This window comes from Ranitomeya variabilis, chromosome 5, assembly GCF_051348905.1.
Source record: "Ranitomeya variabilis isolate aRanVar5 chromosome 5, aRanVar5.hap1, whole genome shotgun sequence".
NCBI lineage: Eukaryota > Metazoa > Chordata > Amphibia > Anura > Dendrobatidae > Ranitomeya > Ranitomeya variabilis.
The window spans coordinates 432,150,999-432,178,593 of record NC_135236.1 but is presented as its reverse complement, the minus strand read 5'-3'; positions in this window follow the sequence as shown (position 1 = coordinate 432,178,593).

Genomic DNA, 27,595 nt, shown 5'->3' with positions numbered 1-27,595 from the left:
CGTTAGTAGGCCCTAACCACCATTTTTTTTTTTTTTAAAACCACTTAATGAGAGCCGGAAGGTTGAAGCTCAGCTTTATTTAGTTGAGGACAACACCAGGGAGGGGCAGAAGCCGTTAGTAGGCCCTAACCACCATTTTTTTTTTAAAACCACTTAATGAGAGCCGGAAGGTTGAAGCTCAGCTTTATTTAGTTGAGGACAACACCAGGGAGGGGCAGAAGCCGTTAGTAGGCCCTAACCACCATTTTTTTTTTTTTTAAAACCACTTAATGAGAGCCGGAAGGTTGAAGCTCAGCTTTATTTAGTTGAGGACAACACCAGGGAGGGGCAGAAGCCGTTAGTAGGCCCTAACCACCATTTTTTTTTTTTTTAAAACCACTTAATGAGAGCCGGAAGGTTGAAGCTCAGCTTTATTTAGTTGAGGACAACACCAGGGAGGGGCAGAAGCCGTTAGTAGGCCCTAACCACCATTTTTTTTTAAAAACCACTTAATGAGAGCCGGAAGGTTGAAGCTCAGCTTTATTTAGTTGAGGACAACACCAGGGAGGGGCAGAAGCCGTTAGTAGGCCCTAACCACCATTTTTTTTTTTAAAACCACATAATGAGAGCCGGAAGGTTGAAGCTCAGCTTTATTTAGTTGAGGACAACACCAGGGAGGGGCAGAAGCCGTTAGTAGGCCCTAACCAAAGTTGAAGGCCAAATGCAGTTTAATTTCTGATACTATAGGCCGAAAGCCAGAAGGTGGAAGTTCCGATTTAGACAGTGGAGGACAATTTGAATTAGGGACTGCAGACAGACTTAGTAGGCTGTCCCCTGTGGACCATGCATCCACCACATTAACCCATTGCGCCGTAATGGACACGTAATCTTCCGTGGCCATGCCTACAGGTCCATGCGTCTGTTGTCAGGTGCACCTTTGTACTCACAGATTGCCAGAGTGCATGGACAATGCGGTCTTCTACATGCTGGTGGAGGGTTGGGATGGCTTTTCTCGCAAAAGAAGTGTCGACTGGTTAGCTTGTAGCGTGGTACAGCGTAGTCCATCATGGCCTTATTAATAGTAAATAAAATATATAACTAGGCTCTATGAACTTTTAAATAGGTTCCAGGGGTACACGGGCAGCATTGGTGTGGTCAGTGGAGGAGTATTGCAAGTAGGGGCTGCAGACAGGCTATCAAAGGCCTAAAATAACAAACAGTAGGCAGTCATGGCAGTTTTACATCGGTTACATGGATACACAGGCAGGCACTCCAGGCAGCATTGTGCTCAGTGGAGGAGTATTGCAAGTAGGGGCCGCAGACAGGCTATCAAAGGCCTAAAATAACAAACAGTAGGCAGTCATGGCAGTTTTACATCGGTTACATGGATACACAGGCAGGCACTCCAGGCAGCATTGTGGTCAGTGGAGGAGTATTGCAAGTAGGGGCCGCAGACAGGCTATCAAAGGCCTAAAATAACAAACAGTAGGCAGTCATGGCAGTTTTACATCGGTTACATGGATACACAGGCAGCTAGGTGGTGAGTGGAGGAGTATTTAAAGTAAGGACCGCAGACAGGCTATCAAAGGCCTAACATAACAAACAATAGGCTCATGGCAGTTTTACAGCGGTTACATGGATACACGGGCAGGCAGCTTGGTGCTGAGTGGAGGAGTATTTAAAGTATGGACCGCAGACAGGCTTCGAAGGCCTAACACAATAAAATGGGCTGGCTGTAGGCACTTTAAAATTGGTTCCAGGGGTACACGGGCAGCAGTGGTCTGGTCAGTGGAGGCCTAGTGGAAGGAGGGACCGCAGACAGGCTTCGAAGGCCTAACACAATAAAATGGGCTGGCTGTAGGCACTTTAAAATTGGTTCCAGGGGTACACGGGCAGCAGTGGTCTGGTCAGTGGAGGCCTAGTGGAAGTATGGACCGCAGACAGGCTTCGAAGGCCTAACACAATAAAATGGGCTGGCTGTAGGCACTTTAAAATTGGTTCCAGGGGTACACGGGCAGCAGTGGTCTGGTCAGTGGAGGACTAGTGGAAGTATGGACCGCAGACAGGCTTCGAAGGCCTAACACAATAAAATGGGCTGGCTGTAGGCACTTTAAAATTGGTTCCAGGGGTACACGGGCAGCAGTGGTCTGGTCAGTGGAGGCCTAGTGGAAGGAGGGACCGCAGACAGGCTTCGAAGGCCTAACACAATAAAATGGGCTGGCTGTAGGCACTTTAAAATTGGTTCCAGGGGTACACGGGCAGCAGTGGTCTGGTCAGTGGAGGACTAGTGGAAGGAGGGAGCGCAGAAAGGCTTCAAAGGCCTAAAATAACAAACAATAGGCTCATGGCAGTTTTACAGCGGTTACATGGATACACGGGCAGGCAGCTTGGTGGTCAGTGGAGGAGTAGGGACCGCAGACAGGCTATCAAAGGCCTAAAATAACAAACAATAGGCTCATGGCAGTTTTACAGCGGTTACATGGATACACGGGCAGGCAGCTTGGTGCTGAGTGGAGGAGTAGTGCAAGGAGTGTCTGTCCCAGTACTCCCAAAATATAAATAGATGTTAATGTCTCGCAAAACAACCAAAACAAAAAAAAAGATGGCATACTTAGGTACAGGGGTGGGCTCATCTGCTGTGTTTCTGACATAGTAATTTGGCAGTAACTATTTAATGGTGCCAATATAGGACACAGACACAGACTACTTTAAGTTGCATCATAGATGTCTACAAATTTGTATTGTCAGTGCCAGACATTGAATGATGTCAGCGAATAGACTAAAGATTGGTGGAGCTGTGCGACATAATTTTGCACGTAGTAGAGCCCAGTTTGAGCTGGGGTAGGGGGGAACTCTCTTGAGGCCGGCGGGACCGCCCCAGGGCCACTCATGTTACAACGGTGTGTCTGACGTTGGGTGCGCACCACCACCGCCAGAGACACTACATTGTACTATGAGGGACCCAGTAGCAATGCCGTCAACCAAAAGCGAGCACACCCACCTCTTCAGACAAACAGCAGTCTCACGGGTGCTTGCGCCAAGTCGCGATACCACGGCCCCGTGTGGGGAGTTTGGCCATTTAGGGAGGTGTAAACATGTCGTATGCTGTACAATCTGCAGCAGCAAATTAGACATTAGAAAAGTAATTCACAGGCAAGAGCTTTTCATAGGAAAGCTAGGTGTCGGCCGGGCAAGGTGGGGCAAAAGATTTTGAAATCCAGTTGTGGTTCATTTAAATGAATGTTAGATCGTCAACATTTTGGGTAGCCAGACGAGTCCTTTTTTCGGTTAATATTGACCCTGCAGCACTGAATACTCTTTCTGATAGGACACTTGCTGCCGGGCAAGCAAGCTCCTGCAATGCATATTCTGCCAATTCTGGCCAGGTGTCTAATTTGGAGGCCCAGTAATCAAATGGGAATGACGGTTGAGGGAGAACATCGATAAGGGATGAAAAATAGTTAGTAACCATACTGGACAAATGTTGTCTCCTGTCACTTTCAATTGATGCAGCAGTACCTGTCCTGTCTGCGGTCATAGCAAAATCACTCCACAACCTGGTCAGAAAACCCCTCTGTCCAACGCCACTTCTGATGTGTGCACCCCTAACACTCCTAGTCTGCTGCCCCCTGGAGCTCGTGTGAGAACGATCACGTGCGCTGTGTGCTGGGAATGCCTGAAGCAAACGGTCAACAAGAGTTGATTGTTTGGTTGCTAATATTAGTTCCAAGTTCTCATGTGGCATAATATTTTGCAATTTGCCTTTATAGCGTGGATCAAGGAGGCAGGCCAACCAGTAATCGTCATCGTTCATCATTTTCGTAATGCGTGTGTCCCTTTGTAGGATACGTAAGGCATAATCCGCCATGTGGGCCAAAGTTCCACTTGTCAAATCTCCGGTTGTGATTGGTTGAGGGGCAGTTGCAGGCAAATCTACGTCACTTGTGTCCCTCAAAAAACCAGAACCCGGCCGTGACACGCAACCAATTTCCTGTGCCCCCGTGAAAGTTTCCGCATTAAAAATATACTCATCCCCATCATCCTCCTCGTCCTCCACCTCCTCTTCGCCCGCTACCTCGTCCTGTACACTGCCCTGACCAGACAATGGCTGACTGTCATCAAGGCTTCCCTCTTCCTCTGGTGCAGACGCCTGCTCCTTTATGTGCGTCAAACTTTGCATCAGCAGACGCATTAGGGGGATGCTCATGCTTATTACGGCGTTGTCTGCACTAACCAGCCGTGTGCATTCCTCAAAACACTGAAGGACTTGACACATGTCTTGTATCTTCGACCACTGCACACCTGACAACTCCATGTCTGCCATCCTACTGCCTGCCCGTGTATCCTCCCACAAATAAATAACAGCACGCCTCTGTTCGCACAGTCTCTGAAGCATGTGCAGTGTTGAGTTCCACCTTGTTGCAACGTCTATGATTAGGCGATGCTGGGGAAGGTTCAAAGACCGCTGATAGGTCTGCATACGGCTGGCGTGTACAGGCGAACGTCGGATATGTGAGCAAAGTGCACGCACTTTGAGGAGCAGGTCGGAGAACCCAGGATAAGTTTTCAATAAGCACTGCACCACCAGGTTTAAGGTGTGAGCCAGGCAAGGAATGTGTTTCAGTTGGGAAAGGGAGATGGCAGCCATGAAATTCCTTCCGTTATCACTCACTACCTTGCCTGCCTCAAGATCTACTGTGCCCAGCCACGACTGCGTTTCTTGTTGCAAGAACTCGGACAGAACTTCCGCGGTGTGTCTGTTGTCGCCCAAACACTTCATAGCCAATACAGCCTGCTGACGCTTGGCAGTAGCTGGCCCATAATGGGACAACTGGTGTGCAACAGTGTCATCTGCCGATGGAGTGGTTGGCCGACTGCGTTCTGTGGAAGAGCTGTAGCTTCTGCAGGAGGACGAGGAGGAGGAGGAGGGGGTGCGAACGCCTACAGCCAACTGTTTCCTAGACCGTGGGCTAGGCACAACTGTCCCTAAATTGATGTCGCCTGTGGACCCTGCATCCACCACATTCACCCAGTGTGCCGTGATGGACACATAACGTCCCTGGCCATGCCTACTGGTCCATGCATCTGTAGTCAGGTGCACCTTTGTACTCACAGATTGCCTGAGTGCATGGACGATGCGCTGTTTAACATGCTGGTGCAGGGCTGGGATGGCTTTTCTGGAAAAAAAGTGTCGACTGGGTAGCTCGTATCGTGGTTCAGCGTACTCCATCAGGGCTTTGAAAGCTTCGCTTTCAACTAACCGGTAGGGCATCATCTCTAACGAGATTAGTCTAGCTATGTGGGCGTTAAAACCCTGTGTACGCGGATGCGAGGATAAGTACTTCCTTTTTCTAACCAGAGTCTCATGTAGGGTGAGCTGGACTGGAGAGCTGTAGATCGTGGAACTTTCGGGTGTGCCGGTGGACATGGCAGACTGAGAGACGGTTGGAGACGGTATTGTTTCCGCCGGTGCCCTACATGCAATATTTCCTCCTACAAAACTGGTGATTCCCTGACCCTGACTGCTTTTGGCTGGCAAAGAAACCTGCACAGATACTGCCGGTGGTGCGGAAAATGGTGGCCTTACAGTGACGGAAGGGATGTTGCGTTGCTGACTAGCTTCATTGGCCGAGGGTGCTACAACCTTGAGGGACGTTTGGTAGTTAGTCCAGGCTTGAGAATGCATGGTGGTTAAGTGTCTATGCATGCAACTAGTATTTAGACTTTTCAGATTCTGACCTCTGCTTAAGCTAGTTGAACATTTTTGACAGATGACTTTGCGCTGATCAGTTGGATGTTGTTTAAAAAAATGCCAGACTGCACTCTTCCTAGACTCTGATCCCTTTTCAGGGATTGCAGACTGAGCTTTAACCGGATGGCAACGCTGTGCTCCAACAGGTTTTGGCTTTGACACGCGTTTTGGTCCAGATACGGGCCCGGCAGATGGAACCTGTTGCGATGTTGATGCCTGCTGCGGCCCCTCCTCCACCTCCGCTTCTGAACTACTGCCGCCTGCACCCTGTTCCCCCAATGGCTGCCAATCGGGGTCAATAACTGGGTCATCTATTACCTCCTCTTCGAGCTCGTGTGCAACTTCGTCTGTGTCACTGTGTCGGTCGGTGGTATAGCGTTCGTGGCGGGGCAACATAGTCTCATCAGGGTCTGATTGTGGATCTGTACCCTGAGAGGGCAATGTGGTGGTCTGAGTCAAAGGAGCAGCATAGTACTCTGGCTGTGGCTGTGCATCAGTGCACTCCATGTCAGAATATACTTGTAATGGGCATGGCCTGTTAAATGTTTCACTTTCTAAGCCAGGGACGGTATGTGTAAAGAGCTCCATGGAGTGACCCGTTGTGTCGCCTGCTGCATCCTTCTCTCTTGTTGTAGTTTTTGCTGAGGAGGACAAGGAAGCGACTTGTCCCTGACCGTGAACATCCACAAGCGACGCGCTGCTTTTACATTTACCAGTTTCGGAAGAGGAGGCAAAAGAGCTAGAGGCTGAGTCTGCAATGTAAGCCAAAACTTGCTGTTGCTGCTCCGCCTTTAAAAGCGGTTTTCCTACTCCCAGAAAAGAGAGCGTTCGAGGCCTTGTGTAGCCTGACGACGAAACTGGCTCCACAGCTCCAGACTTAGGTGGCATATTTTTATCCCCACGACCACCTGATGCTCCACTACCACTACCATCATTACCAGCTGACAATGAACGCCCACGACGACCTCTTGCACCAGACTTCCTCATTGTTTTAAAATCTTAACCAAAGTAACTTTATTTGTTGCTATCAAACAACTTACACGGTGAGCTATAACTTCAGTATGATTTCAATATCCCTTAACAGGTTGGTGAGACCACAAGGAAAATCAGGCACAATGTTACACACTCTGTTTTCTGTGGCACAAAATCACAGAGATGACACACACGCAGGACTGTCACTCAAGCACTAATGTCAATATTAATCTCCCACCTAATTTATTTTTTTTTTTTTCTCAGGGAGACTTTAGAAACCAAATAATATTAAAAAAAAAAAAAAAAAAGGCTTTCTATGGCCCACAATTAGAGAGAGAGAGGTGGCACAACCAGGAGTCAAGACTGGCGCACAAGCTGAAAGGGCAATATTACTCTCCCACTGTTTTTTATGTTTTTTTTGTTTTTTTCAGGGAGACTTTAGAAACCAAATAATATTAAAAAAACCAAAAAAAAAAAAGGCTTTCTATGGCCCACTGAATGAGAGGGAGAGAGGTGGCACACCCAGGAGTCAAGACTGGCACACAAGCTGAAAGGGCAATATTACTCTCCCACTGTTTTTTTATGTATTTTTTGTTTTTTCAGGGAGACTTTAGAAACCCAATAATATTTTAAAAAAAAAAAAAGGCTTTCTATGGCCCACAATTAGAGAGAGAGAGGTGGCACAACCAGGAGTCAAGACTGGCGCACAAGCTGAAAGGGCAATATTACTCTCCCACTGTTTTTTATGTTTTTTTTGTTTTTTTCAGGGAGACTTTAGAAACCAAATAATATTAAAAAAACCAAAAAAAAAAAAGGCTTTCTATGGCCCACTGAATGAGAGGGAGAGAGGTGGCACACCCAGGAGTCAAGACTGGCACACAAGCTGAAAGGGCAATATTACTCTCCCACTGTTTTTTATGTATTTTTTGTTTTTTTCAGGGAGACTTTAGAAACCCAATAATATTTAAAAAAAAAAATAAATAGGCTTTCTATGGCCCACTGAATGAGAGGGAGAGAGGTGGCACACCCAGGAGTCAAGACTGGCACACAAGCTGAAAGGGCAATATTACTCTCCCACTGTTTTTTTAGGTTTTTTTTGTTTTTTCAGGGAGACTTTAGAAACCCAATAATATTTAAAAAAAAAAATAAATAGGCTTTCTATGGCCCACTGAATGAAAGGGAGAGAGGTGGCACACCCAGGAGTCAAGACTGGCACACAAGCTGAAAGGGCAATATTACTCTCCCACTGTTTTTTTATGTATTTTTTGTTTTTTTCAGGGAGACTTTAGAAACCCAATAATATTTTAAAAAAAAAATAAATAGGCTTTCTATGGCCCACTGAATGAGAGGGAGAGAGGTGGCACACCCAGGAGTCAAGACTGGCACACAAGCTGAAAGGGCAATATTACTCTCCCACTGTTTTTTTAGGTTTTTTTTTTTTTTTCAGGGAGACTTTAGAAACCCAATAATATTTTAAAAAAAAAATAAATAGGCTTTCTATGGCCCACTGAATGAGAGGGAGAGAGGTGGCACACCCAGGAGTCAAGACTGGCACACAAGCTGAAAGGGCAATATTACTCTCCCACTGTTTTTTTAGGTTTTTTTTTTTTTTTCAGGGAGAATTAGAAACCAAATAATATTAAAAAAAAAAAAAATAGGCTTTCTATGGCCCACTGAATGAAAGGGAGAGAGGTGGCACACCCAGGAGTCAAGACTGGCACACAAGCTGAAAGGGCAATATTACTCTCCCACTGTTTTTTTATGTATTTTTTGTTTTTTCAGGGAGACTTTAGAAACCCAATAATATTTAAAAAAAAAAATAAATAGGCTTTCTATGGCCCACTGAATGAGAGGGAGAGAGGTGGCACACCCAGGAGTCAAGACTGGCACACAAGCTGAAAGGGCAATATTACTCTCCCACTGTTTTTTTAGGTTTTTTTTGTTTTTTCAGGGAGACTTTAGAAACCCAATAATATTTAAAAAAAAAAATAAATAGGCTTTCTATGGCCCACTGAATGAAAGGGAGAGAGGTGGCACACCCAGGAGTCAAGACTGGCACACAAGCTGAAAGGGCAATATTACTCTCCCACTGTTTTTTTATGTATTTTTTGTTTTTTTCAGGGAGACTTTAGAAACCCAATAATATTTTAAAAAAAAAATAAATAGGCTTTCTATGGCCCACTGAATGAGAGGGAGAGAGGTGGCACACCCAGGAGTCAAGACTGGCACACAAGCTGAAAGGGCAATATTACTCTCCCACTGTTTTTTTAGGTTTTTTTTTTTTTTTCAGGGAGAATTAGAAACCAAATAATATTAAAAAAAAAAAAAATAGGCTTTCTATGGCCCACTGAATGAAAGGGAGAGAGGTGGCACACCCAGGAGTCAAGACTGGCACACAAGCTGAAAGGGCAATATTACTCTCCCACTGTTTTTTTATGTATTTTTTGTTTTTTCAGGGAGACTTTAGAAACCCAATAATATTTAAAAAAAAAAATAAATAGGCTTTCTATGGCCCACTGAATGAGAGGGAGAGAGGTGGCACACCCAGGAGTCAAGACTGGCACACAAGCTGAAAGGGCAATATTACTCTCCCACTGTTTTTTTAGGTTTTTTTTTTTTTTCAGGGAGACTTTTGAAACCAAATAATATTAAAAAAAAAAAAAAAAAAAAATATAGGCTTGCTATAGCCCACTGAATGAGAGATAGCGCACACACAGCAGTGGCACACAAGCCCTGACTGAGGCCAATATTTTTCTCCCACTGATTGATGTAGTGTTTCTGTGTTGAGGTAGATTTTAGAACACAAATCACGGAAAAAATAAATAGGCTTTCTATGGCCCACTCAGTGAGAGATGGCACACACAGGGATGGCACTGTAGCAGAAATGCCAATCTTAATCTCCCACAAAAAAAAAACAAAAAAAAAAAAAAAACTGTCCTACAATTACTATCTCCCTGCAGTAATGTAAGCCAGGTATGGCAGGCAGCAATAGGAGTGGACTGATGCACAAATTAAATAAAAAGTGTGGACAAACAAAAAAGATAGCTGTGCAGAAAGGAAGGAACAAGAGGATATGTGCTTTGAAAAAAGCAGTTGGTTTCCACAGTGGCGTACACACAGCAATACAGCTATCACGGAGCCTTCTAGGGCAGCCCAATGAGCTACAGCGCTGAGGGGAAAAAAAAAAAAAAATAGCTTCCACTGTTCCTGCACACCGAAGGTGGTGTTGGACAGTGGAAATCGCTGCAGCACAAGCGGTTTGGTGGTTAGTGGACCCTGCCTAACGCTCTCCCTGCTTCTGATGAAGCGGCAGCAACCTGTCCCTAAGCTCAGATCAGCAGCAGTAAGATGGCGGTCGGCGGGAACGCCCCTTTATAGCCCCTGTGACGCCGCAGACAGCAAGCCAATCACTGCAATGCCCTTCTCTAAGATGGTGGGGACCAGGATCTATGTCATCACGCTGCCCACACTCTGCGTTCACCTTCATTGGCTGAGAAATGGCGCTTTTCGCGTCATTGAAACGCGACTTTGGCGCGAAAGTCGCGTACCGCATGGCCGACAAGCACAGGGGTCGGATCGGGTTTCATGAGACGCCGACTTAGCCAAAAGTCAGCGACTTTTGAAAATGATCGACCCGTTTCGCTCAACCCTAGTGACTAGTATCACAATACCAATATGACAATACAAGAAACACTACTAGAAAACAAAAAGCAAGAACTTGATGTTTACTTCCAAGTCCCTTATTTGATGATATCCTCATTTATTTGAAGTGGTTTTTAGGCAAAGTACTCATACAGACACGGTTGCAGTCTCTAAAAAAAATTTTCTATCACATACATGGGTGCATAAGAGTAGAAACATTTTATTACGTACATGACTTCCACAGACATGGATGCCGATTACAAAGACTTTTGTATATGTAAAGTACTATAAGACACGGGTTCAAAGAACACAGAGTGTGTTTATGGAAAACTGCACACACACAAACTCTAATATTGTTCTTCACTACAGATGCGTCCTGTGTCTACACAAAGCAGAGCAGAAATAAAAAATAATAATTAGGGATGAGTGTGCACTAAAATGCTCAAATGCTCATTACTCGAACTGAGAAATTCATAATGCCTGCTTCGTGTAATGAGTATACTGGGAGTAATTCATAAATCCGAGCATTTTTCAGGTAGACCCAACAAGGTCTGGGGGAAAGTGAAAACATTGAAATGGATGGAAAAAGTGCTGAATGGAAGGAGAAGAGCATGGGGAAGACTCCCATATATTGTCACACTTTTACTCCACTTCAGAGACTGACAATAAAGCATTCAAAAAGCGACGAGACATTGGAGTTTACAGGAACAAAAAGGTTAAGAAGCATTCTTTCCTGTATTATGACTTGGATATAAGGTAATATTTAAAACAAAATATATATATAATATTTTAAGTAAACTAAAAGTGATTTTTTTTATTTAAAAAACTTGTAAATTTCAATGTAATTTATGAAGGAAGCAAGAATTTCCAAAAATTAGTTGTTCAGATACACCCTGCATTAGAGATAAAGGAGGGCATCTTACACTGTCTGTTCAAATTGTCATGTAGTAGTATTCCTAGTCTCATAAAGACTATGCACTATGTGCAAAGATTACCAAAAATTACAAGCAGGGTCATCCATACACTCTTCATTTCACCAACTGTAGTACCTCATTCAAATGTTGAGAAAGTGTAGTTGTGGTACTTCTAGACTCGTAAAGAAAAAAATATAAGTAGGGTAATTCAGTCATCCATAGACACTTGAAGGCAACTACTGGCGGGCCCCATTCAAATATTGAACATTAAAAACACTTAATGTGCTGCTGCCATATGGACAAAAAAAGAACTTTTGAAGATGATGGCAGAAGCTGGTAAGATTGTGTCAATATCCACAGTGACACAAGTACTGTATCAACATGGGCTGAAAGGTCACTTTGCCAGGAAGAAGCCATTACTTCAATAGAAACATAAAAAAGCCAGATTAATGTTAGCAAATGCACACAGGAACAAAGACCTTAATATTTGGAGATATGTCCTGTGGACTGATGAAACTAAAATTGAATTTTTTGGGGGGAACAAATACATACATTTGGAGGAAAAGGAAGAAGCTTGGAAGCCTAAGAACACCATCTCAACTGTGAAACACAGGGGTGGCAACATCATGTTGTGGGGTTGTTTTGCTGCAGGAAGGACTGGTGCAGTTCACAAAATAGATGGCATCATGAGAAAAGAAGATTATGTGGCAATACTGAAGCAACATCTCAAGACATCAGCCAGGAAGTAAAAGCTTGGGTCGAAATGGGTCTTCCACATGGACAATGACCTAAAGCATACTGCCAAAATGTTAACAAAGTGGATTAAGGATAACAAAGTCAATGTTTTGGAGTGGCCATCACAGAGCCCTGATCTCAATCCTATTAAAAATTTATGGGCAAATCTAAACAGGCAGGTGCGAGCAAAGTGACCTAAAAACCTGCATCAGTAACACCAGTTTTGTCAGGAGGAATTGGCCCAAATTCTGACCAACTATTGTGAGAAACTTATGGAAGGATATCCCAAATGTTTGACCCAAGTCACTCAGTTTAAGGGCAATGGTGCCAAATAGTAACGAAATGTATGTAAACATTTTATTTTGCAGTAAGTAATAAAAATGCCTTAAAATATTCTCTCTCTCTCATTATTCTGGCATTTAGGAAATATTGATAATTATGGTAATGCTAATTGACATAAAATGAGAAAGATTTATTCTGATTTCAAGTCAGATATTGAGAAAAGCATGCATATGTGTCTTTTTATGTAGTGTATGTAAACTTCTAGTTACAACTGTAAATAAAAAAAATTTACCCAAGAACACAGAATAGTCTATGGGTAAGAAATTTAACCCAGGAAAATATTTTAATGATTTTTTGGAGTGTTATAACACACAAAAAAGTAACATAAAGTCTGTAATACTCTATGGATCAAAATATATTGCATTTTTTCACTCCCCACCCCTGAAAAAATGCAACTATTTATTTGGTAATGTGAAGCAAGAAGATGGGCGGCACTGCTTTCCACCTGAAGACCTTCAACCCGCATGAAAATCAGGTATATTCATTAAGGGAACCACTATATGTCATCCACCTCCAGTACCCGGGTGCTCCTCCAAAAGGCCTCAGACAAAACAATTTGTTGCAAATGAAGAAAGAAGAGGAAGACACTCACTGGACTGGAACTTGACTTGTCTTTATTAGATATCCATTAAAATATCATGGCCGGGAGATATATATATATACTAGATGGTGGCCCGATTCTAAGGCATCGGGTATTCTAGAAAATGTATGTATGTATATAGCAGCCACATAGTATATAGCACAGGCCACGTAGTATATAGGAGTACTATGTGGCCTGTGGTATATACCATGTGGCTGCTATACATTACACCGGGTCTATATTATATACACCCCTCCCCAATACAGTACAGATAATGGCCGGCATACACCACCTCCTCCCTGCAGTGTCCGCACATTACACTGGATATATATTATATACACACACTATGTATACACATATACACCCCTCCCCCTATACAGTAGACATAATCGCCGGTATACACAGCCTCCTCCCTGCAGTGTCCACACATTATTTACACCGCCGTGCACACGCTGCGCCATCTCTCCATGTAATCTCACCCACACATAGGCCCACCCCCCGGGCCTCCTCTGCCAGAAAATGGCGCCGGTTCGGGGCTGCTCTCCAGACCCCCGGTATTTCTCTCCATACTCGGTACCTATTAAGTGTCCGGCGCACATGAAAGCAGCAGGGGAGCTCCTTGGTGAGGAGAAGCCATCATCCTCACGCTGAGGGTACGCCACCGGTGGCCACTTTCTTGTCGCACATGTAAGCAGCAGGGGAGCTCCTTGGTGAGAAGCCATCATCCTCACGCCGAGGATGCGCCACCGGTGGCCACTTTCCCGGCGCACATGTAAGCAGCAGAGGAGCTCCTCGGTGAGGAGAAGCTATCATCCTCATGCCGAGGGTGCGCCCCAGGTGGCCGCTTTCCAAGATGTCTGACACAGGGCCCACCAAGGAGAGCCAGCTTCACGAAAGTTGCGCAGCGGCGCTGGCCAGATACATAGCTGCAAACGTAAGTGCTCTATTCACGACAATGATCAGCGCAAATGGCGTAGCTACGATGGCTACGTGACGGATCAAAAGACAGGGCCGTCACTGATTGGTCGTGGCTGTTTTGCGGTGACCAATCAGCGACTTGGATTCCATGACAGACAGAGGCTGCGATCAATGAATATCTGGGACAGACAGAAAGAAAGACAGAAGGACAGTATATAACACGCAGTATATAACACTGGCCACATAGTATATAACACAGCCGATGTAGTATATAGCAGTGTGAGCACCATATCCCCGTAAAAAAAAAAAAAAGTTATATACTCACCCTCGGTCGTCCAGCAAAGCTGTCCCGATGCGCGAGCCGCTGCCGCCAGCTTCCGTTCCCAGAGATGCATTGTAAAATTACCCAGATGACTTAGCGGTGGACAACGGAAGGTGAGAATAGCAAGTTTTTTGGTTTTTTATTATTTTTAACATTAGATTTTTTTTACTATCGATGCTGCATAGGCAGCATCAATAGTAAAAAGTTGGTCACACAGGGTTAATAGCAGCGTTAACGGAGTGCGTTACCCACGGCATAACGCGGTCCGTTAACGCTGCCATTAACCCTGTGTGAGTGCTGACTGGAGGGGAGTATGGAGCGGGCGCCGGGCACTGACTGGATGGAAGTAGGGAGGGACTAATTCTTGGCCGGACTGTGCCCGTCGCTGATTGGTCGTGGCCTAGTGGCCTCAACCAATCAGAGACGTGGGATTTCCAGGACAGACAGACGGAAGTGACCCTTAGACAATTATATATATAGATATAACTCAAAATCTGTAGTAGCCGGCTCTATACAAATCCACAGTTCTCGCCCGATTTGGGTGAAATTTAACACGTCCCCTCTCCACCCACAAGAGCAGAATACTTCGCACATTAAATCTCGCTATCGTCCGCCCATCATGAGATTGGGGCCCACGAATTTAGGCTCAATACATATAATGTAGAAGTGTGAAGGTGAACGTAAAATTGCTGAGGGGAAAACAACAGTTATGACCGACAGGGACGGATTATAGTGACGGTTCCAAAGAGTCGCTGCTAAAGGGGCCGCAAAACCACACTCAATACACAAACATTTCACAAACACCATACAAACATCACACAGACAGCACGCATACACTAACCCAACAAGCACAACACCACACAAATACCACAACACACCATAAAACACCAGACCACTCTAGACACACACAACACAATCACCACCCCATAAATACCACAACACCACCCCATAAATACCACATGCACACCACACACACACACACGCGCGCACGCAAGGACCACTCACGCATGCAAACACACTCAGATGGGTGCACCCTACGCACACGGATGAACATTACTGAGCAGCAATATTGGTCAGGCGAAAAATGCCTCATAGTAAGATTGTCATTATTGCTTACTATACAGGGAGCTTTCATCACTGAAGCTGCCGAGGTAAAGTTAAAGCTGGGCTCTGATTGGTTGCTATGGGCAACTAGACATGTCTGCCTGTGAGGCGGCTTTCACTAAAGAGATGTGAGCTCCTTCAGGTCATAGTAATACTGTGTGAGGGCTGCTCTGTATTTACTATTCATCCTATTACATCTCTTATCAGTGTCAGGTGATTACTAAAGGGTCATAATACTAAGGACTGCTGTTTAAAATGCCACCCAAAAAATGACCATCTATTGGGCAAGTTCATCCAAAAGTTAAGAAAGCAAAATTGTGTCAAAGAGCTGAGACAAGTGAACAAAGTGACTCACGGCTTGAAAAGAAATGGATGAGACAGGCTAAATGTAAGGCAGCTGAGACATTAGAGCAATTGGAATGTCGTCTTCACAAGAATCGGATAAGGCAGGCTGAAGCAAGGAATATGGAAACATCTGAACAAAAGGATGAACGTTGTGAAAATGACCGCATACGACATATGCAACGTGTGCAAAGATGTAGGCAGGCTGATTTGAGTTTGGAAGCATTTCACTATAACCCAATTCAAGACTATAGGTCACATCAGAAAGTCATAATTGGCAAAATGGACATAATATGCAAACATTGGCAAGTAAAGAAGTTTAACTTGGAATCGCCTGGTATGTGCTGCTCAAATGACATCCTTTGGTACGACAGCTGTACTCCAGGAAGCAGGATTTATGCCAACTTTTAAAGTCCAGGGCCAAATATATCACAAAATTGGTTCAATGCTTCCTGTAGCGAATGAAGATCCAAAGTTTTTACAAATATATTTTTTGGGAGACGAACAGATGCAAGCCGATAGGCATTGTGACGTTATACTTGAGACAAAAAAGAGATTGTGTTGAATTTGAAAAGATTTTTCCATCAATCATTCAGTAAACCTTTCCAAAATAGCCTTAGAAAGAATGCCAAGTGATGAATATCAAGTTGTAATAAGAGCAGGCAAGACACCGGTTGGCGAGCATGAAAAGGGATTTAATTCTCCCACTGTATTGTAATGGTTGCATGGGACTTTCAAAGCCGAGATATAATTATTCAGAAACGAAGTAACAATCTTCAACGTATTGCAGAAGCACATAGATCATATGATGCTCTGCAGTATCTGATAATATTTTGGAATGGCCAAGATGGCTATCACTGTAATCTAACACAGATTGATCCCAAGACTGCTAGGACAACCAATAAAAAATATCAGCTATGGACTTTTATGCCTACCAAATAATGATCAGACATGGGTCTTCTAACCACATTTTACAATGTAGGCAACTTTTTAATCAATTTATAGTTGAAATGTATGCCAAGGTGGAAAGTGAGCGTCTTTTATACATACGATTGAACCAACAAAACCTTGAGTGGATGAATACATTCATATAAGGGATGCTGTTGCTAATGATGGCAACGTTGCTGACATTGGGCGTATGTTTATTTTACTGGCTACATTTATTGGAAGTCCCCGACATATGCATGAGTATGCTCCGGACGCCGTGACATATGTTTGGATATATGGTCATACTAATTTGTTTATTATAGTTACATGTAATCCAACTTGGCCAGAGATAAGGGTATAGCATCTGAATAGTCAGGGCCCCTCTGATCGACATGATTAACAGCAAGGGTTTAAACAAAAACTGATCAAGCTCATGGACGTATTTACAAAGTGTTGCATTTTTTATGAAAGTCAGTGTTGGATGTATTCAATTGAGTGGCAAAAAAGAGGGATTCCACATGCTCATTTACTGATATGGCTAAAGGATAAGATACGCCCTGATCAAATTGATAGTGTTATTTCTGCTGAGCTTCAAAATCCAGAAGAGGACCTGGTACTTTTTTAAACTATTTCTAAAAATATGATCCATGGCCCATGTGGGCCGCTTAACCCAAGATCGCCATGTATGAAGGAAGGAAAATGTACTAAAAAGTATCCTCGCAACTTGATTGTAGAAACACAAACAGGAGATTATGGTTATCCTCTTTACAAAAGACAGAAACCTGAACAGGGAGGATATACTGCAACAATACGATTAAAGAGGGTTAAACAAAAAACAGATATTGAAATAATCGATGGGTTGTACCTTACTCTCCACTGCTTTTAAAAATGTTTGATGCTCACATTAATGTAGAATATTGTAACTCTGTTAAGTCAATTAAATACATTTGCAAATATGTTAACAAGGGCAGTGATATGGCAGTTTTCCAGCTAGAGAATCCAAAATGTACATCTGATGAGATTATGCTGTATCAGAAGGGAAGGTATATAAGTAGTAATGAAGCCGTGTGTAGATTACTTAATTTTCCCACCCATGAAAGACATCTGACTGTAGTTCATCTCAGTGTCCATCTTGAAAATGGACGAGTTTATTTTACTCCCAACAATGCAGAGGAAAGAGCTGCTCGGCCACCCAATACAACATTGACAGCTTTCTTTCTCCTATGTCAATCAGATCCATTTGCAAGGACTCTATTATATTCAAATGTTCCAAAATATTATACATGGAATAAATTGGGAAAAGTATTTTGCAAGAGGAAACAAGGTGTAAGGGTCCCAGGATGGGACGGACGTTCCAGTGATGCTCGTGGACGTGTGTATACAGTGCATCCAAACAAAGCAGAGTGTTACTACCTCCGATTACTGCTTCACACTGTCCGTGGGCCAACTTCTTTCACAGATTTGAAAATAGTTGATGGAGAGCTGTGTCAAACTTACAGGGAAGCATGCCAAACGCGTCATCTGATCGAAGACGATCAACACTGGGACATGACATTGCAGGAAGCATCTCTCACTCGCTTTCCACCTCAAATAAGAGACCAGTTCGCTATAATAATTACAACCTGCGCACCTTCCAATCCCTGTGCGCTTTGGGACAAATATAAAGAATATCTTAGTGAAGATATTCTTAGAGTGAAATGGAGAGTTAATCCAGACTTAGACTTAAATTTCACTGCTGACATATTCAACAAAGCCTTCTAGATGTTAGAAGAAAGGTGCATATCTATCAATAGTAAAACTCAAATAGAATTAGGTTTATCAGCACCAAATCGACCAGACTTTGATATTATGAACAGAGATATTCTGCAAGAAAAAAGCTATGATTTGGAAAAATGTAAAGAATTTGTCATATTAAATAAGCGTCTTTTGGTTGATGACCAAAGACCGGCCTATATGGCAATTGTGGTTCAGATTTCCAGTGGAAATGGGGGCCTATTCTTCCTAGATACATCAGGAGGTACTGGTAAAACACTTGTAATTAATTTGCTGCTTGGAGAAATTCACTCAAACAATGACATTGCCTTGGCTGTTGCATCATCTGGGATTGCGGCTACTCTTTTAGATGGAGGGTGCACGGCTCATTCAGCACTATGATTGTAATATCACAAAGGGCTCTGGGAAAGCTAAGGTATTACAAACTTGCAAAGTTATTGTTTGGGAGGAATGTACTATGGCTGTCATGATTCTCAATGGCGAGAGAACATAGCCCAGCATATATGAGAACTAGCTCTTGGAAGATGGAAACTATACTGACCATGAACTAAACCTGCCGCACAACTAGAAGTGGCCGGGTAGCATGCCTACGTTTTTTAACCCTAGATGCCCAGCGCCAGCCGGAGAACTACCTAATCCTAGCAGAGGAAAAGACAGTCCTGGCTCACCTCCAGAGAAATTTTCCCGAAAGGCAGACAGAGGCCCCCACATATATTGGCGGTGATTTCAGATGAAATGACAAACGTAGTATGAAAATAGGTTTAGCAAAATCGAGGTCCGCTTTCTAGATAGCAGGAAGACAGAAAGGACACTTTCATGGTCAGCAGAAAACCCTATCAAAACACCATCCAGAAATTCCTTTAAGACTCTAGCATTAACTCATAACACCAGAGTGGCAATTTCCGATCACAAGAGCTTTCCAGACACAGTAACGAAACAGCAGCTGTGAACAGGAACCAAATGCAAAAACACAAAAGGACAAAAGTCCAACTTAGCTGGGAGTTGTCTAGTAGCAGGAACAAGCACAGAAGGCTTCTGATTACATTGTTGACCGGCAAGAAACTGACAGAGGAGCAAGGTTATATAGCGACTCCCACATCCTGATAGGAGCAGGTGAACAGAGGGGATGATGCACACAAGTTCAATTCCACAAGTGGCCACCGGGGGAGCCCAGAATCCAATTTCACAACAGTACCCCCCCCTCAAGGAGGGGGCACCGAACCCTCACCAGAACCACCAGGGCGATCAGGATGAGCCCTATGAAAGGCACGGACAAGATCGGAGGCATGAACATCAGAGGCAGTGACCCAAGAATTATCCTCCTGACCGTATCCCTTCCATTTGACCAGATACTGGAGTCTCCGTCTGGAAACACGAGAGTCTAAGATCTTTTCCACAACGTACTCCAACTCACCCTCAACCAACACCGGAGCAGGAGGCTCAACGGAAGGCACAACCGGTACCTCATACCTGCGCAACAATGACCGATGAAAAACATTATGAATCGAAAAGGATGCAGGGAGGTCCAAACGGAAGGACACAGGGTTAAGAATCTCCAATATCTTGTACGGGCCGATGAACCGAGGCTTAAACTTAGGAGAAGAAACCCTCATAGGGACAAAACGAGAAGACAACCACACCAAGTCCCCAACACAAAGCCGAGGACCAACACGACGACGGCGGTTGGCAAAAAGCTGAGTCTTCTCCTGGGACAACTTCAAATTGTCCACCACCTGCCCCCAAATCTGATGCAACCTCTCCACCACAGCATCCACTCCAGGACAATCCGAAGATTCCACTTGACCGGAGGAAAATCGAGGATGAAACCCCAAATTACAGAAAAACGGGGACACCAAGGTGGCAGAGCTGGCCCGATTATTGAGGGCGAACTCCGCCAAAGGCAAAAAAGCAACCCAATCATCCTGATCCGCAGACACAAAACACCTCAAATATGTCTCCAAGGTCTGATTAGTCCGCTCGGTCTGGCCATTAGTCTGAGGATGGAAAGCAGACGAAAAAGACAAATCTATGCCCATCCTAGCACAGAATGCCCGCCAAAATCTAGACACGAATTGGGTCCCTCTGTCAGAAACGATATTCTCAGGAATACCATGCAAACGAACAACATTTTGAAAAAACAGAGGAACCAACTCGGAAGAAGAAGGCAACTTAGGCAAGGGAACCAGATGGACCATCTTAGAGAAACGGTCACACACCACCCAGATGACAGACATCTTCTGAGAAACAGGCAGATCCGAAATAAAATCCATCGAGATGTGCGTCCAAGGCCTCTTCGGGATAGGCAAGGGCAACAACAATCCACTAGCCCGAGAACAACAAGGCTTGGCCCGAGCACAAACGTCACAAGACTGCACAAAGCCTCGCACATCTCGTGACAGGGAAGGCCACCAGAAGGACCTTGCCACCAAATCCCTGGTACCAAAGATTCCAGGATGACCTGCCAACGCAGAAGAATGAACCTCAGAGATGACTCTACTGGTCCAATCATCAGGAACAAACAGTCTACCAGGTGGGCAACGATCAGGTCTATCCGCCTGAAACTCCTGCAAGGCCCGCCGCAGGTCTGGAGAAACGGCAGACAATATCACTCCATCTTTAAGGATACCTGTGGGCTCAGAATTACCAGGGGAGTCAGGCTCAAAACTCCTAGAAAGGGCATCCGCCTTAACATTCTTAGAACCCGGTAGGTACGACACCACAAAATTAAACCGAGAGAAAAACAACGACCAGCGCGCCTGTCTAGGATTCAGGCGCCTGGCAGACTCAAGGTAAATTAAATTTTTGTGGTCAGTCAATACCACCACCTGATGTCTGGCCCCCTCAAGCCAGTGACGCCACTCCTCAAAAGCCCACTTCATGGCCAAAAGCTCCCGATTCCCAATATCATAATTCCGCTCGGCGGGCGAAAATTTACGGGAAAAAAAAGCACAAGGTCTCATCACGGAGCAGTCGGAACTTCTCTGCGACAAAACTGCCCCAGCTCCGATTTCAGAAGCGTCGACCTCAACCTGAAAAGGAAGAGCAACATCAGGCTGACGCAACACTGGGGCGGAAGAAAAGCGGCGCTTGAGCTCCCGAAAGGCCTCCACAGCATCAGGGGACCAATCAGCAACATCAGCACCCTTCTTAGTCAAATCAGTCAATGGTTTTACAACATCAGAAAAACCAGCAATAAATCGACGATAAAAGTTAGCAAAGCCCAAAAATTTCTGAAGACTCTTAAGAGAAGAGGGTTGCGTCCAATCACCAATAGCCTGAACCTTGACAGGATCCATCTCGATGGAAGAGGGGGAAAAAATGTATCCCAAGAAAGAAATCTCTTGAACCCCAAAAACACACTTAGAACCCTTCACACACAAGAAATTAGACCGCAAAACCTGAAAAACCCTCCTGACCTGCTGGACATGAGAGTCCCAGTCATCCGAAAAAATCAGAATATCATCCAGATACACAATCATAAATTTATCCAAATAATCGCGGAAAATGTCATGCATAAAGGACTGGAAGACTGAAGGGGCATTGGAAAGACCAAAAGGCATCACTAAATACTCAAAATGGCCCTCGGGCGTATTAAATGCGGTTTTCCACTCATCCCCCTGCTTGATTCGCACCAAATTATACGCCCCACGGAGATCAATCTTAGAGAACCACTTGGCCCCCTTTATGCGAGCAAACAAATCAGTAAGCAGTGGTAACGGATATTGATATTTAACCGTGATTTTATTCAAAAGTCGATAATCAATACACGGCCTCAAAGAGCCGTCTTTCTTAGACACAAAGAAAAAACCGGCTCCTAAGGGAGATGACGAAGGACGAATATGTCCCTTTTCCAAGGACTCCTTTATATATTCTCGCATAGCAGCGTGTTCAGGCACAGACAGATTAAATAAACGACCCTTAGGGTATTTACTACCCGGAATCAAGTCTATGGCACAATCGCACTCCCGGTGCGGAGGTAGTGAACCAACCTTGGGTTCTTCAAAAACGTCACGAAAGTCAGACAAGAATTCAGGAATCTCAGAGGGAATAGATGATGAAATGGAAACCAAAGGTACGTCCCCATGAGTTCCTTTACATCCCCAGCTTAACACAGACATAGCTCTCCAGTCGAGGACTGGGTTATGAGATTGCAGCCATGGCAATCCCAGCACCAAAACATCATGTAGATTATACAGCACCAGAAAGCGAATAACCTCCTGGTGATCCGGATTAACACGCATAGTCACTTGTGTCCAGTATTGTGGTTTATTACTAGCCAATGGGGTGGAGTCAATCCCTTTCAGAGGTATCGGAGCCCCCAGTGGCTCCAAATCATACCCACAGCGTTTGGCAAAGGACCAATCCATAAGACTCAAAGCAGCGCCAGAGTCGACATAGGCGTCCGCGGTAATAGATGACAAAGAACAAATCAGGGTCACAGATAGAATAAACTTAGACTGTAAAGTGCTAATTGAAACAGACTTGTCAGGCTTCTTAGTACGCTTAAAGCATGCTGATATAACATGAGTTGAATCACCACAATAGAAGCACAACCCATTTTTTCGTCTAAAATTCTGCCGCTCGCTTCTGGACAGAATTCTATCACATTGCATATTTTCTGGCGTTTTCTCAGTAGACACCGCCAAATGGTGCACAGGTTTGCGCTCCCGCAGACGCCTATCGATCTGAATAGCCATCGTCATGGACTCATTCAGACTCGCAGGCACAGGGAACCCCACCATAACATCCTTAATGGCATCAGAGAGACCTTCTCTGAAAATCGCCGCCAGGGCGCACTCATTCCACTGAGTAAGCACAGACCATTTGCGGAATTTTTGGCAGTATATTTCAGCTTCATCTTGCCCCTGAGACAAGGACATCAAGGCCTTTTCCGCCTGAAGCTCTAAATGAGGTTCCTCATAAAGCAACCCCAAGGCCAGAAAAAACGCATCCACATTGAGCAACGCAGGATCCCCTGGTGCCAATGCAAAAGCCCAGTCTTGAGGGTCGCCCCGGAGCAAGGAAATTACAATCCTGACCTGCTGTGCAGGGTCTCCGGCAGAGCGAGACTTCAGGGACAAAAACAATTTGCAATTATTTTTAAAATTTTGAAAGTGAGATCTATTCCCCGAGAAGAACTCAGGCAAAGGAATTCTAAGCTCAGACATAGGTGCATAAACAACAAAATCTTGCAAATTTTGTACCTTTGTGGCGAGATTATTCAAACCTGTAGCTACACTCTGAAGATCCATTTGAAACAGGTGAACACAGAGCCATTCAAGGATTAGAAGGAGAGAAAGAGAGGAAGGCTGCAGTATAGGCAGACTAGCAAGTGATTCAATTAAGAGCACACTCAGAACTAGAGGAAAAAAAAAAAAAAATTGTAGCAGACTTCTTTTTTCTCTCCTTTCTCAGCCAGTAATTTAACCCTTTTTTTTGGGCCGGTCAAACTGTCATGATTCTCAATGGCGAGAGAACATAGCCCAGCATATATGAGAACTAGCTCTTGGAAGATGGAAACTATACTGACCATGAACTAAACCTGCCGCACAACTAGAAGTGGCCGGGTAGCATGCCTACGTTTTTTAACCCTAGATGCCCAGCGCCAGCCGGAGAACTACCTAATCCTAGCAGAGGAAAAGACAGTCCTGGCTCACCTCCAGAGAAATTTTCCCAAAAGGCAGACAGAGGCCCCCACATATATTGGCGGTGATTTCAGATGAAATGACAAACGTAGTATGAAAATAGGTTTAGCAAAATCGAGGTCCGCTTTCTAGATAGCAGGAAGACAGAAAGGACACTTTCATGGTCAGCAGAAAATCCTATCAAAACACCATCCAGAAATTCCTTTAAGACTCTAGCATTAACTCATAACACCAGAGTGGCAATTTCCGATCACAAGAGCTTTCCAGACACAGTAACGAAACAGCAGCTGTGAACAGGAACCAAATGCAAAAACACAAAAGGACAAAAGTCCAACTTAGCTGGGAGTTGTCTAGTAGCAGGAACAAGCACAGAAGGCTTCTGATTACATTGTTGACCGGCAAGAAACTGACAGAGGAGCAAGGTTATATAGCGACTCCCACATCCTGATAGGAGCAGGTGAACAGAGGGGATGATGCACACAAGTTCAATTCCACAAGTGGCCACCGGGGGAGCCCAGAATCCAATTTCACAACATATGGCGCACAAGAATGCGGTCAAGGCCCTTGATCGCACCTTAAAAGATCTGCGGTGAAGTGGTCATTTAATGGGGGGAATTGTTGTAATTTTTGCAGGTGACTTCTGCCAGACATTACCTGTTCTTAGGCTAGGTTCACATTGCGTTAACAGCAGCCCGTTCAACACATGCATTAATGGGCTGCTGTTAACGCAAGTGCCAATTTGTCATCGCACTAGCGCAGATGGAGCATCTGCTAGCTCTATCTGTGCTAGCAGTGACGGACCCGAAAACGCTGCAGCCCACGTCCCAGGGTCCGTCACTCAATGACGGCACATGGCTAGCGCACACCCATTGTGGGCGTGCGCTAGTGATGCGTCCGACATTGCATTCAATGGCGGCGTTAACGGACTACGTTACACCGCGTTATGCTGCGGTGTAACGTAGTCCATCTAACGGACGCCAGGAACGCAATGTGAACCTAGCCTTAAGGGAGCAACACCAGCGGATGAGCTGAATGCCTGTCTAATATCTTCTTTTCTGTGGATACATGTTCAGGAGCAAACTCTTACTACTAATATGTGGGTTCATTTGATGGGAAATACAACTGTGGACAAATTTACACACCAGCTACTATGCCTTGGAAATGACAGGTTCCCTACTGATTCCACTACTAGTCTCTTTACCTTTTTGTGAAATGACATCTTTGGTAATGGAACTTATTGACCAAGTTTTCCCTGATATTTGTAACATTTTTAACAACCATCAGAGGCTTTGTGAACGTGCAATCCTAGCGCCTAAAAATGATAGTGTCAGCTCCATAAATCTACTAATTCAGGAAAGGCTGCCAGGTTTAGCGACCACATACATGTCCATTGATTCAGTCATGGAGAGTGAACAAGACGTAATGTATCCATTGGAGTTCCTGAATTCTTTGGAGCCTCCTGGAATGCCACCGGAGAAGCTCACTTTAAAAATAGGAGCCGCAATAATTTTGTTTCGGAACCTTGACCCACCAAAACTGTGTAACGACACAAGATTTTGCATTAAGAGTCTCATGCCCAATGTTATTGATGCCACTATTCTTATGGGAAACTCTAAGGGAGCAAATGTTTTCATTCCACATATTCCTTTGCTACCAACAAACATGCCCTTCAATTTTGAGTGTTTGCAGTTTCCAATCTGACTTGCATTTGCTATAACTATAAACAAAGCATAAGGTCAATCACTTAAAGTAGCCACATTAATTTGGAGACAGTTGTACGTTGCTTGCTGTAGAAACATTGTTTACCAAAAACACTACAATAGATAGTTGTTTAACTGTAAACCAATTTTACTCTTTTGTCTGTGAACTACTTATAGATAACACTGGAGAGAGGGGGAAGAGTAGCACTATGTTGTCACTTGGGTATAAATGTTTTATATGTTTGTGTAAGGTGCATACATTTTCATTTTTGATAAAAAATAGTTCAAAAAATAGTTGTAATAGTTTGTACTACATAATATGTATTGAATATGTAAAACCAATAAAAATGCTGAAATAAAAAAAAAAGTTGTTGCTCACATCAATGTTACGATAAATTAATAAAATGCCAAAATAATAAAAATTTGAAGTGGAAAAAGAAAATTACTGTAGCACTCTGAAAATGTCAATTTCAGGGTGACACTGAAAATTTTTCTTTAGCTACCATGACCAACAATTTAACACATTTTCCGTGAGCGAAGCCGCGTGTATTCTACTAGTAAGAAAGCTAAAACAAAGAATTTTAGAACATTTAAACATATTGTAAAGATAAAATGGGTCCTATTCTGGAGCAGCCAAGTATTTTGTTGCCAAACATGATGGTGATCTGTCACACTTTACATTTTTTGGAATTAAAAAAGTCCATTATCCCCTGAGAGGAGGCAGTTGGCCAAAGTGCCTTATGTTACAGGAGGAGTACTGGTCATTAAATTTAGATAGCAAACACCATAGAGGTATAAATTACAAAAGTGACCTTTTTTTATATCTATTGAAGTCTTGTTTGCGTTGTTACCTCTATCAATTGATTCATATGTCCATTCTCCTTACACACCTGTTATGCATCTTTTCTTAATTACAGTTTCTGTGATTGGTATTGGCTAGTTTAAAAAGAGACTATTGTTATTCTTGTGATACTATGATTAAGAGTATCCTGGATGCCAGAAACTAGTTAATTTTTTTAACTTTGTATTTTTTTGGCTTGATAAATAAAACCTTTGTTTTATTGAACTGCTAGAAGTGCCGCTCTCCTCCTTTTTTTCTTCAACTTCCAATATTCGCTGAGTAACTCATACATCCGAGCACCATGATACTCAAGTGATAATCAAGTCTCACCAGCACGTTCGCTCATCTTTAATCATAATTCATTTGTAGAAGCCATTCTCTTTTCAACTTCAGCTCTTTTAAAGCTGGTGTTATGTTTGAATCAATAATTTGATGACATTTCATTGAATCCATTCTTCGCTCTACCCGTGAAATGTTCTTCATTGGCTGCAACACAACCACAAAGCATAATTGATCCACCCCTATGCTTAATGGTTGGAGAGATGTTTTTTTACTGAAATTCTGAACTTTTTTTTTCTCCAAACATAACTTTGATCATTATTTCCAAATAGTTCTTTTTTAACCTCATCAGTCCACTGGACTTGTTTCCAAAATGCATTAGGCTTGCTTATTTGTTCACTTGCATACATCTGATGCTAAGTTTTAACATATGAGAGATTACTTTTTCATGAAGGCCATATTTGTGCAAGTGTCTATGAACATTAGAGCAGTGTATCAAAACTCCAGAATCTGCTGAATCTTTCTGAAGGTCTTTTGCAGTCAAGCAGGGTTCTGATTTGATTTCCTGCTCTAGCAATCCTACAAGCACCTTTCACTGAAATGTGCTTGGTCTTCCAAACCTCATCTTGACCTCCACTGTTTCTTAATTTCTTAATTCCATTTCTAACTGAGGAAAGGGCAACTTGAAAACACTTTGCTATCTTCTTATACTTTTCTCCTGCTTTGTGGGCCTCCACCATTTCCATTTTCAGAGTGCTAGGCAGCTGCTAAGAAAAATCTATGGCTGCTGTTTTTGTTAGAGGAGGCTGGGTTTTTATAAAACTGGGA